The sequence below is a fragment of the Bacillus rossius genome, chromosome 8 (assembly GCF_032445375.1).
Source record: "Bacillus rossius redtenbacheri isolate Brsri chromosome 8, Brsri_v3, whole genome shotgun sequence".
Taxonomy (NCBI): Eukaryota; Metazoa; Arthropoda; class Insecta; order Phasmatodea; family Bacillidae; genus Bacillus; species Bacillus rossius.
The window spans coordinates 39,229,152-39,241,645 of NC_086336.1; positions in this window are offsets into that span (position 1 = coordinate 39,229,152).

The following is a 12,494-nucleotide window of genomic DNA, read 5'->3' on the forward strand; positions in this document are numbered from 1 at the left end:
CATTCACCTCGAGATTGCCGCTAGAACATACTGTCGACGTTAGGGCCGTTCCCGTGGTTCGGAGTCGCTGCCCAGCTGCTCCGGTAGAGAGGGTACGTGCCACGTGGCAAGGGAACTACCCTAACTCGGGTGAAATAAAAGAGTTTATGACGTTAAGCTGTGTTTAATGCACAGGTCACACACTGTACATGGGCTGTCACGGCTCCCATCTGTGACAGTCCATCAGGGCGAGGCCAGGCTCCACGAACTTTGAGCGCGACACGACACTACCAGTGACATGACTGGCGGTGACACGACAGTGACGCGACTGACAGTGGCGTGAATGACGGTGATGTGACTGGCAGTGACGCGAATGACGATGACACGAAAGACTGTGATGTAACTGCCCATTCGAACGACGATGACACGAAAGACTGTGACATAACTGCCGACGAGAACGACGGTGACGTGACTGACAACGCGAATGACGGTGACGTGACAACGGTGACACGACTGACAGTGTCTGTTCGACTCTCACTCACAACTTCGTGACTGCACTCTCTCATCCCACTCAGGCGACTGACTCGACCCACGCTCCGCGACGTTTCAGCGGCCTCCCCCCCTTGCCGCGCACACATGAATCCCCCCTCTTCCCTTTGTGTGCGAGTGCGTGGAGCCCAAATGGTCACAGGCGGGGAGACGCGACTCAGTCGCCCGGGAAACACATCTACAGGTACACAACACAAATAGATATTTACACACTTACATAATTACATAAATAAAACCCTTATGAAAGGCACATTACTGTTTATGGTGGTGCCTCTGCAGGGCATTCCCCTCTCGGCCAAGGCCATTTGTTACACTATTGCGCACGGGCGCCGGCACACACACAAGCCTGAAGCAGTAACGGGCAATAATGGCCTCAGCGAGCCGGAGGAGCACTTGGGTAGACGTCAATACCCTAATGAATAAAGCGCCACATACTTTTGTTTTATCATTGCTTAGTGCAAGTTAAGTGTTAAGTGCTTTTCGTATTTTTTCTAATAACAAAACATGCCAAGCAACATATGTTTGTAAAACGCTGAACATTCTATGTAAGTGCTGTGTTTAATGTGTTATGCAGTATTGTAACACAAAACACAGTGTGTTACTGACATATGTCCTAATCAGAATCTTGTAAGTGTGAACCAGGCCAACGAGCACACACCAAGTGTGATTAAAACTGGCTCTACCAAATGCTGGATTTTATTTCATAGTTAAAACCTAATCCAATCAATTAGTTCCAATGGCTTAGAACCTAGTGAAACATGTTTGGACTGACTACCCACACAACAATGTTGAGTTGCAAGCTAGCCTGCAATCCCCCGCCCCCCGGCCCGGAGAAATACAAAATTCCAACACCAGTAATTTCACTAGGTTCACCCCGAGTTTCAAGCACAAGACCATGGACCACGGTAAAGTGCTTCTATGGGAGCTTAAAACCTTAATCTTACAAATTGGCAAAATTGGCAAAATGTTAAAAGTAGGCGCATAATTTTTTTTAAAATGTCACTTAATATTAATTTTCAAAACCTATTTAGTGGCAAGAAACGTTTCATCCCCAGTTGTTTGTTTGGTAATATTTTGCTATCACTTCGCATCATTCACAAGGCGTTAGTCGAGATTCATATTGTTTCTAACATAATTAATCAAAATACATTTAAGTAAAACATTTTTTGCACCCAATTTCTTCTCATTTCAGTAATTATTTTTAAATCACTGCTGATATTAGTGATCCAACTTTAATAATAAACAAATAATTACACGGCTGTAACCAAGACGATTTTTTTTTCCCCGTGGCAGCATAAGCAACACATTTTACTCAGGTCTACACTTTCTGCCCTTAAGACAATTGAAAGAAATACATTGTATATCCTCATTTTTTAATGTTTACTTCCTACTGAGTAGGTTATGTTTGAATATTGATACCTCAGATACTTTGAAAATTGTAGAGTGAATAGTGTGTTTGTGTTTGATGTATATCAAATATGAGTTCTCAAGGAGGTGGCACGAGGCGCACAAGACCTCAGAAGCACCAGAACGTAAAAGCTTTCGTTAATGACTTACATGACAAAACTCCACAGCAGAAAATTATTAATAGCATTGAGGTGGCAGGTGTCTGTGGAAAATGTAAGAACGTAATCGAATGGAAAATAAAATATAAAAAATTTAAACCATTGAAAGCTCCTCGTAAATGTACAAAGTGCGATGAGAAAACCGTCAAACATGCATATCATAAGATTTGTTCTAATTGTGCATCAAAGTTAAAGATTTGTCCAAAATGTTTAGAAGGAAAGGAAGTTGTGAAAGCTACCAAATTTAGTCCTCAAGAACAACAGAAATTTGATGCAGATATGGGAAAGCTGATCAAAAGTCTGCCTGAAAGAAAAAGGCGAACATTTCTTCGATACTTAGCGCACCTTAAGTCCAGGGGATCAAAACAAGGTAGGCAATGAATGTGTTGTATTTCAAAAAATTATAGAAAAATGAAGAATTTCTGGGTGATTTTCTAGTTGAGAGTCTTTTAAAAAACAAATATCACAAGACACTCCATTTTCCCTACTGACCCTTGGCAGTAGAGGCAGGAGAGCAAGTGTTCATTTTAATTATTTGCATAATGTTTATAAGTGAAGTGGTGTATTCATGTCAGTTTTTCATTAACATAATGTTAGTTAACACTGTGTTTGTTTTGGTACTACTTGTGTCAAGGTGTGGTATTTTTTTAATAATGAAAATAGTTTCATACATAATCTAATCAATGGGTGTTAATGATATAATGATGTGAATACACCACCACATCTATAAATGTTTTGAAAATAATTGAAATGTAACAAACTTGATCTCCTGTCTTAGAACAACCACCACAATTATCAGTAGAAATAAAATAAAAATGATTTGGAAATTCTTTGTTTTGTCATTTTTCCAAAAAGCCTCAACTATAAAATTAAAGAGGACTGCTTGCCACTGGGCTTGTTAGCAGCATCGATATGAAGAATATCGTTTTATAGACGAATCATACTAGCTTGTAACTTTTATTCTGTAGATACCTTGCATTGCGTAAAATCTCATTTAGTGGTATTGTTCTGGCCAGAGCTGTGGACAAATTTTAAGGGTCCAGGGGCAAATCAGTTTTAGGGCCACCATCCATTACGTACCTGATTTGCAACTGTTCAAACCCCACAATTTTAAAAATAAATTAAAACTTTATATTTTACCATGGGCATAATTTGAACATCTTGCATATGGCATGTTTTTAAATGGTTTCAAATAGATCTATTAGTAATAGACTTGTAATTTTTGTCTTATCTGGTACTCACATCCATTAAAAAAATCTCAATCAGGTGTCCAGGCCTCTGGGGTTGTGCCTGCCCCTGCCCCTCCCTCTTAACAGCTGAGGTTCTGCCAGTTAGCAGCTTAGTTCATGTCACATGTTGCGAGTGAAAAATTCCGACCAAACTTTTAGTTAATATGTCAATACAATTATTTTCCATGATGTATAGAGTACCTCTTAAGATAAAGTATTTTTACTTGTAGCCTGTACAATTTAGTGTGAGGCTGTAGCAACAGTAGTATTTTTAACATGCCAAACAAGAGGATTCCTAATATAAAATGTGTTAACCAGTCAAATAGTGATCTCAATACTGGTAATCAGCGAGTGTTTTTTTTTGTTGGAAAGAATTGTAGGGGAAAGATATTATGTCATTGACGTTCGCAGTAAATATCTATCGTCACTGCTTTCCCGCAAAGTAAAAATAAAATTACGAAAATACCATCTTCCAACACTATAAATGTTCCTGTATTTACCCTGAAAACAGTAATAATAAATAAGTAATAGTTTATGAGAAATCACACTTTCAACTTGGATTACAATACCTGTGCATGGACGATGTTGCCGCAATTTATTGTTTATCCATTGGTATGGGTTTCTGTGTTTATTTTGGAGATCTTTAGTCAACATAGGTCTTGTTTTATAATAAAAGTAGTTAATATGGTGGGGCATTGCAATTGTAGGGAAATATTAATGTTTATATTTTCTGTTTGATGGTTGCTGTTTGTCTAAATGTCTTTCAATTAAGTTTTTTAAAAGTTTTACTTTTAACATTTCATTTGAAGTAGTATTTTGAATCACATACCATAGTAACTAATGATTCATAGGTTAAGATTACGTTAGTGACGTAAAAATACTTTTAAGTATTGTGGACGGTTGGTTGGGTTGGTATAGTTATGTTATAAATATTGTGAAGTCATGTGAATGGTTGGTTAGGTCAGGATAGTGACATCTTAAATTGGTAATTCCTTAGCAGCCCTAAGAAATATTTTATAGTATTGTTACGATTTTCCACGGGTTAGTAAAGGATAGCCCAATTAAAGATTTTTATCACACACAGTTTTATGTATTGCAACTACTTATGTCACAAAAATCTTCTAAAATGGCAAATAATTAATTACACTTAAAGAAAGGTCTATTCCTCAGTCACTCGTTCCACACACCTCGCTGGGCCGCACCTCTGGCGCAACTCTCGCCGCAGCACCCCTCGTGGGTCTCCACCACGGGACTCCGTCGCCACACTCCGCCACCGCCGACGCACTTCCCCTTCGCCGAGGATCCGCTCAACTCCTCGCTCACAACTTCGCACGGGACTCCGCCGCGCCCGCGACTCTGCCGCGCCCGCGACTCTATCGCCTGGAAACTCTGCCGCGGGAAAACTCCCGACTCCACTGAACTCACTCACTCCCCGCCCTGGAACCTTCGTCCAAGGACTTCGCCACTCTGCCGCACCCGCGGCACTATCGCCCAGAAACTCCGCCGCGGGAGAACTCCCGACTGAACACTCCGAACTGACTCCACTCAACTCCACTGACGTTCTCGGGCATATATATAGGCCCCGGCGCAATTCCAGAACTCACGAGAGTGGCCGGGGCCAATCGCGTCATCGCGAGCCGTCCCGACGGCAGAAATCTCTCGAAAACACGTGTCGGCGGCTCACGTAACTCCCAGCTGTCCGGTGTCAGTTACGTGTCAAAGGCAGGGCGCCGCGCGGGGAGTGGTGGGAAGGAGGGAGGAAAGTGACAATCCTTTTAATCTTACAGGCGCGTGCGGCACATATCATATTGCGGCAGTTGCCAGCCAGCTCTGCACCTGCACGTGTCCCAGCCAATGTCACGTTCGTAACAATATCTTTAATGTAGTTATATCAACCCAACCAACCAACCATCCAAAATGTTTGAAAGTATTTTTAATGTAGCGAACCTTTCCTAATCGACCATTCACAATATTTTAATAAAGTTCATCGAAACAAACATACAATCCGACACGGGTAAACAAGTAAGGTAATGTGTGGTGGCAACGGAAATGCACAGGCATTGAAATGTGTGAGTAGCTATAAACTGTGATTTCTCAGAAACTAGTAGGAATTTTTTTACATTGTTTTAGGTTAAAAACAGGGATGTCTCTAGTATTGAAAAATGGTATTTTCTTAATTTTATTTTTACTTTGTAGAAAAGCAGCGACGTAAGATATTTATCACATTTGCCAATAATAAATAAAGTGAAGAAAGTTGAGATTGTAATATTTGTATCAACGAAAGGCTGATTATTGTCATGCATTTTTTACGAATGACTTTTGGAGCGAAAGATAGGGTTTTTAAGAGTTGCAGTCAACTAATAAAATTATAATTTTTATTAGATATTAGTGTAAGTCAAATGGAATAGGCCTAAATGATAACAGGTAAGTGTTAAAATAAAGAGGCCAATATAAACTAATTAAACAATTTTATAAAATTAGATTGGACAGATGACAAGTTGTCAATGAAAGATGTTGTAATTTAGTGTGTATCACATTTTGTGTAGCTTTAAATATTTGAAAAGAACAAACATAAGTAAATCGTATTTGTGTTGAAGGGAGTGTGTGTAAATGTGAAGAATAGAAATCTAGTGATAAAGGATAGTAGTGGGGGAAAAAAAAGTAAATGTATAGATGTTGTGGTGAAATAATGATGAATAAAACAAAAAAACATATTTGAATATAAATTAAATAAAAATATTTTTTAATAAATTACATGTAGTTTGTTAAAAAAAATTAAATATTTCACATATTTATTCAATTATTGTGAATGTACTTTTATCACTTATAATTGCCAAGTCACACAAACTTTAATATTTGGTGCTACATAAAACTAAAATTTTATTAATGGAACAGTGAATTTACATCAGTATAAACTGTATTGTCCCCTAAGTATTTTTCACTTTGTTCTTTGACAGCATCAGCATCGAACCTAGTTGTGGATGGTTCACAAATATTTTAATGTTTTTATTAATTATTTTGGTTCTTCGTTGCCAACATCATCACTTATCAGTGCTGACAGTAGGAGTAGAATGAACCTGATAAAAAATTTCAATCCAGTATACATTCTCTTCATCACCTTTGGTCCATTAACTGTAACTGTAGCTCGAGAACAAGATTCAATTGTACTGTGTGTAAAATGCTAGCATCCATACTGTTCCTCCTGATTTTAAATGGTAGAAAAGTTTGAGTGCAGGTTGTGGAAATTAAAACACCATCTGACTTGAACTTGAGTTGCATATCACTAAATTTTAAGTTTACATGTCCATAGCCTGGTGGTAAAATAAAAAATGGTTCTAGAATTTTGTTCCAATCTTTTAGTCTTATATCACAATAAAAGTAATGTGAGTTTAGCATAGAACAATAGCCTGCAGGTATGGTTTAGCAGTAATGGCTACTGGTTATCTTTTCAGAAGAGTTTTGTACAGGCCAAAGTTACGATCACATTGTGAAAACGAACTGGGAACAAATGTGTGATATTCGCACCAAATGTCTTAGCAAATCATGATGAGATGCCATCATTGTCCTGTTCTTGTTTTATCCTCTTCTGCATTTGAAAGGAATACAATCTAACCTAGGATAATATGTAATCTTTTTCTGCAGACAGTCATACACAAATGATGCAAGAGAATTTCCATCCTTTTTGGATTCAGTTACAATAAAGCTGTATAGAAAGGTTGATTTTTCATTGTGAATATGGACATTAAATGTATATAGCCACAGTGATCTCTTATGAAATTGGCAGGATACATTCAATTCGGGCACTTGCAAATTTTGGGGATAATTCAACTCAATTACTAAAAGTGTGTTGTCAGTTTTTGATTGTTAAAGTAACTGTTGTTTTATGTCACTGTAGGGGAGCAGGGGGGAATGGCGATCACTTAAGCAGAAATCCGTTTTTCAACATAAAAAAACATTATTAACGAAGTGAAAAAAATCATACACTTTTGTCACACATTAGACTATATTATTTTATAGTCACCCACTGATTTTTAACAAATCATTAACATTAAAATAAATATTAAGTACATGTACTACATTGATCGCCATTACCCACAGTTTGGGGTAATAGCGATCATGATATGGGGCAATCGTGATCAAAACATCAAATGTTAACTTGTTTTAAAACTGGAATGAAATAAGCGATTTACAGCCATTTGGATAACTATGGCTACATTAACGGATATTAATAATATATGAACAGGGCGCTAGAATTTACATGGTACAATTGGCCCTAATAAAAAAATGCAGCTAATTAGTCTACATCCAAATTAGACTAGGTATGCATTAAAAAAAGAAGTAGGTAAGTAGTACCTATACATCGTTAACTGAAACATCGTTAGAATCATTTTGCATTTTTACGTACACATAAGTCGCAAGTGTAGCCTTCAGGACTATCCCATCCAGTACAGAGAGAATGAGCCCAAAGCCCACTAACTGTGCACCTATACCACATTTCATTTTCCATATCAAATTCACCAAACACTAAGCATTTATCCCCATTGCACTCAGAAATGTCATCACTTGTAGCGTCGTCATTAAGATCTCTGTTATCAACATTGTCGCACTCTGAAGATGTACAACTTGAAGCAAACTCCATTTTTAAGTTCCTTCTGGATCTTCTGGCTGGAGTTTTTCTTGATGTAGTGTCCACTTTTGTTTTCTTTCGTTGTGCAGATTTGTTAGGTTTTTTTTCCTTTTTTTTTGATTTTCTTTTGGCCCTTCATTTCCAAATTCTTCTTTTGTGGTGTGGCAGTCAATATCTCTTAATGTTGTTTTCTTCTACCTTTCAAAACAGTGTTCACTGATTGTGCTTTTGCGTGTAGAGGCGAAACACTTTCAAAAGAAACTGTAAGACGGTTCCATGTAGAAGTGGGTGCGGCAATTGGTTCTGTTGTAGTCATTTCATTTGATGGCGTGGACTCCTGTTGTGAAGAGGGAGCCTGGGGCACTGTAGTTTGGTTTCCACATTCTATTTCAAAATTGAAGTCTTCATTTGTAAATATATTAACATCCAGAAGCATAATCCCTGTGGCTCTAAATCCTGATACACCTTTGGCAATTGTGGCTACATTTGAATAGGCACGATTAAACATAGCTGCAAAGTCATCAGGCATAATTATCCTCTCTGTGCATTCAACTTCATAAAAATATCACATTCCCTATGGTACACCTTATTCAGTGGCCCAAAAAATGCGACATCTAGTGGTTGTAAGCGGTGCGAGGAATGGGGTGGAATTGAAACCATGACAATTCCATGGAGTTTCGAAAAGTCATATGCTTAAAGCTTTACATGACTGTGATGGTTGTCGAGGATCAACAGAATAGGTTGCTCTGGAGATGACTGTGGCTCTAAATCCTGATACACCTTTGGCAATTGTGGCTACATTTGAATAGGCACGATTAAACATAGCTGCAAAGTCATCAGGCATAATTATCCTCTCTGTGCATTCAACTTCATAAAAATATCACATTCCCTATGGTACACCTTATTCAGTGGCCCAAAAAATGCGACATCTAGTGGTTGTAAGCGGTGCGAGGAATGGGGTGGAATTGAAACCATGACAATTCCATGGAGTTTCGAAAAGTCATATGCTTAAAGCTTTACATGACTGTGATGGTTGTCGAGGATCAACAGAACAGGTTTCTCTGGAGATGATTTCACATGGTCGTGAAAGTGTCGAAACCAGTCCATAAATATGGTTTCATTTGACCAACCATTATTTGAGCTTGTGTACATTGCTCCAGGAGGTCCATTTTTTTCCAGAGTAGGGCTCATTCTTTTTCGTGGAAACACAAACAACGGCGGAAGAAAACTACCAGCAGCATCCACTGAACATATGACAGTAATATTTTTCCCCTTTCCCAGCTCGTAACTGAACCAATTCTTTTTTGTCCCTTTGGCGAAATTACATTGCCAGGTTCTTGAACAGTCCCCATCCATGTTTCATCCATGTTAAATACTTGAGAAGGGGAAAACTTATGCTTGGACATTACATCTTCAATGTTATTAAAAAACTTTGACACTTCTTCTCTGTTGAAACCCTTTATTCGCCCCATGCTTGTTGCTTCAGGCTTTCGAACTGAAAGCGATGAGTTTCTTCGCAGGAATCCGTCAAGCCAGTCCCGCCCTGCCATTCTGCTAGCTTTATTGAAATTGTGAGGGAGTCCTTTATTCTCTGCAAACTCGAACGCCGCTCTTCTCAAATCTTAATATTATATTGATATTGATATAATCAAATAACGATACATAGCAAAAATGTTTTCAATATGCATAATTTGTTAGGGGGCTTACTACACTATCGTTGTTATTTCGCACACACTGCCTCGACTAGCCGCGATTTATTAAGTGCACTCAAAAAAATAGGAAGCGTCAGACCAATTGTTTCAAGATAATGCTACAAAAAATGTAAACGCTGGCCATTTTTTTTACAATCATGATTACCAACAGAAGAAAATACATTGTTTGACAGTGTTTCAGAATAATTTCTTTCTTATTATATATTCAATATTTTGTATTTTGTAGTCATGACTTGACCAACGTCTTTGTCCAAAAATGTACTCAAAATAGATCTAATTGACGCAATAAACTAAATTAAACCATCATGACAACTTGCGGGGAATGGCGATCATAAGCGGGGAATGGCGATCACACTGATCTCCATTGCCCCAACATGCCCGCCATCTTATTGGTCGCTACAGAAACGTTAATATTAACTTTTTTAAAATAACTTTGGCATTAAAATAAAGTCAATATAACTAGCAATACGTAAATAATACTATTCAGTGACGATATTTCCATTGTTATTACTTACATTTAAAGCAATAAGTGCAGAAAATTACAAGAAAACAGCAAAAAAACTTCCACTTTACTTTACACACTGGAGAACAACACGACTCTGATGTAGGAAGAGCACGTAGTTCCATTGCGTCAATAGAGATGGCAGTACACGTCAGGATGCGCCAATCATGCTTAGGAACAGAGAAAAGAGGGTGATCGCCATTCCCCACTGATCCTCATTACCCCCCGCTCCCCTACCAGTTAAACTTCTTGATGTGCAACATGTACTGATCATCTGGGTGTGCTTGCAATTTTGTTTTACATTCAGTACAAAAATCCATTTTTGGTTTACTGAAAATTAAGACGAAAAAACTTGAAATACATTTTGGAATTATGGTAAACTGCTTTATGGTCTTTTCTTAGAAGTAATATGAGATAATCTCATACAAAATCATGATGTTCAGGTGGGATCAGCAAAGTATAATAATTATGATTGTCCTTAACAGTAATGGCTTTTCTTGTGTGGTATATTTTTTCAAATGTTATCCCACTGTGCACGCACGACTGGTGAAACTGCCCGTGCTACAAGCAAACACACTTAATAATGTGCCTTTTCCAGCCCACAGAATATATACAGTTGTAATGAAATAATGAAAGTGGTGTTGTGTGTCAAATATTGTGTATGCATTGTGAATTACAATATCACATAATGAACATACAAACCCAGTAAACCAAAAGAACATTTTAATTGCTATGCATATAATAAATAAATGAAATAACTAAGATTTCAGTAGAAACAAAATTTTGACTATAAAAGTTTAAAGAGGTCACAAGCATGTAATTGATTACAATATTGAAATTGCTCAGTTTAAATGATATACCCATGAATTCTTGGTAATACTGCAATATTTAAGTGTAAATTGATAGAGTTGTATGCATACCTGCCAACTTTTACGGATTGTCCGTAAGTTTTACGGATTTTAATACTATTTTACGGTTTTACGGACGTCTTTGATATCTTACGGATTTATTTTTGCGTGGTGGTTTATTACCGTTCACTGTACGGGCCACGTATACCTGCCAACTCACCGACGGAAGGCGGAATGAAAACAAAACAAGAGATAGTTATTTGTATATGGTTTGGACTGGACGGTCTACGGTCGTTTTCCACTTACTGCAACGAAAAAGTGCTTCCTTAAACGGAGGAACGGACTACAATTGTGACGTCAGCTCTACCGGCTTGGTCTGTTCCTTGTTCCAATGTAGTGCTGCGCAACCGTTTTTTTTTTCATGTGTATTTAAGTTATGGGAACCATGAGTAAGCTAGCCAACAAGAAATATATTCAGACTTACCGTGCTGCGTATAATAACGAATTCCCATGTATCCTGAAATCACAAAAAGGAGAAACTTTTGTGTTTTGCACAGTGTGCCGGTGTGATTTTAGTATTGCTCATGGAGGTAGGTCCGACATAACTACACACGTTAAGTGTACTAAGCATAGGAAAAATGTGCTTTCCACAGTAATTCAGAATGTGAGCACATTTTTAGTATGGCGGAAAAAAAAAAACAGAACCCAATTTAGGTCCTCCATGTCATCTGAAACTTTGCAGTCTATTTCTGTGTTGTAATCGAGGAATTGTTTGAACAAAGGTTTACCCCAGATTTATTAGGTAAAGCAAAGAAGGCAACTGCTGCACATTAAAAGTCTTTAAATTGCATCAAGGATGATAATCAGGAGATGACTGAAATATATAACAACCATTTGATATAGCAAGGTATGTCTTTAAGTAATCTTGTTTAGTGAAAACTATTGCTTTTGTTTTGTACTTGATCATTTTGCTTTTCATATGCATGCTGTGTAAATTGGCACATTCTGGATAGGTTTAGTTTCCCAGTACATTTACAATATTGACTGTATGAGGTTTTTTATTCTAGGCTATCGATACACTCTTCATGTAATTAGTAAATTAGCAGAAACCAAATGGAATAGAAGAATAGAAAATAATTGCACATAAAGCATGTAAAAAATTGCCGCATTTTATTTACGATACATTTTCTCAATTTAAAAGTTTTCTTGATGACCAAACTAAAAAGTTGGCAGGTATGTGTATGTTTCGACACTAGAAAACACTTTCACAATACTAAATTGCTGCAAAATACTCAATGTTCGAAAGAGCGATGAAATCTTTGACAGGACCACCAGGTGGACAGCTTAGACTCCAGGAAATATCAGCTACAGTAATACAGGATGAACTAGAGCTGTAACAGTAGATTTCAGGAATTCTGCTAAAGTAGCTCCTCCGGAATGCTGAAAACTTTTAGTATTTTGGTACAATCTCACCAAAGACAAT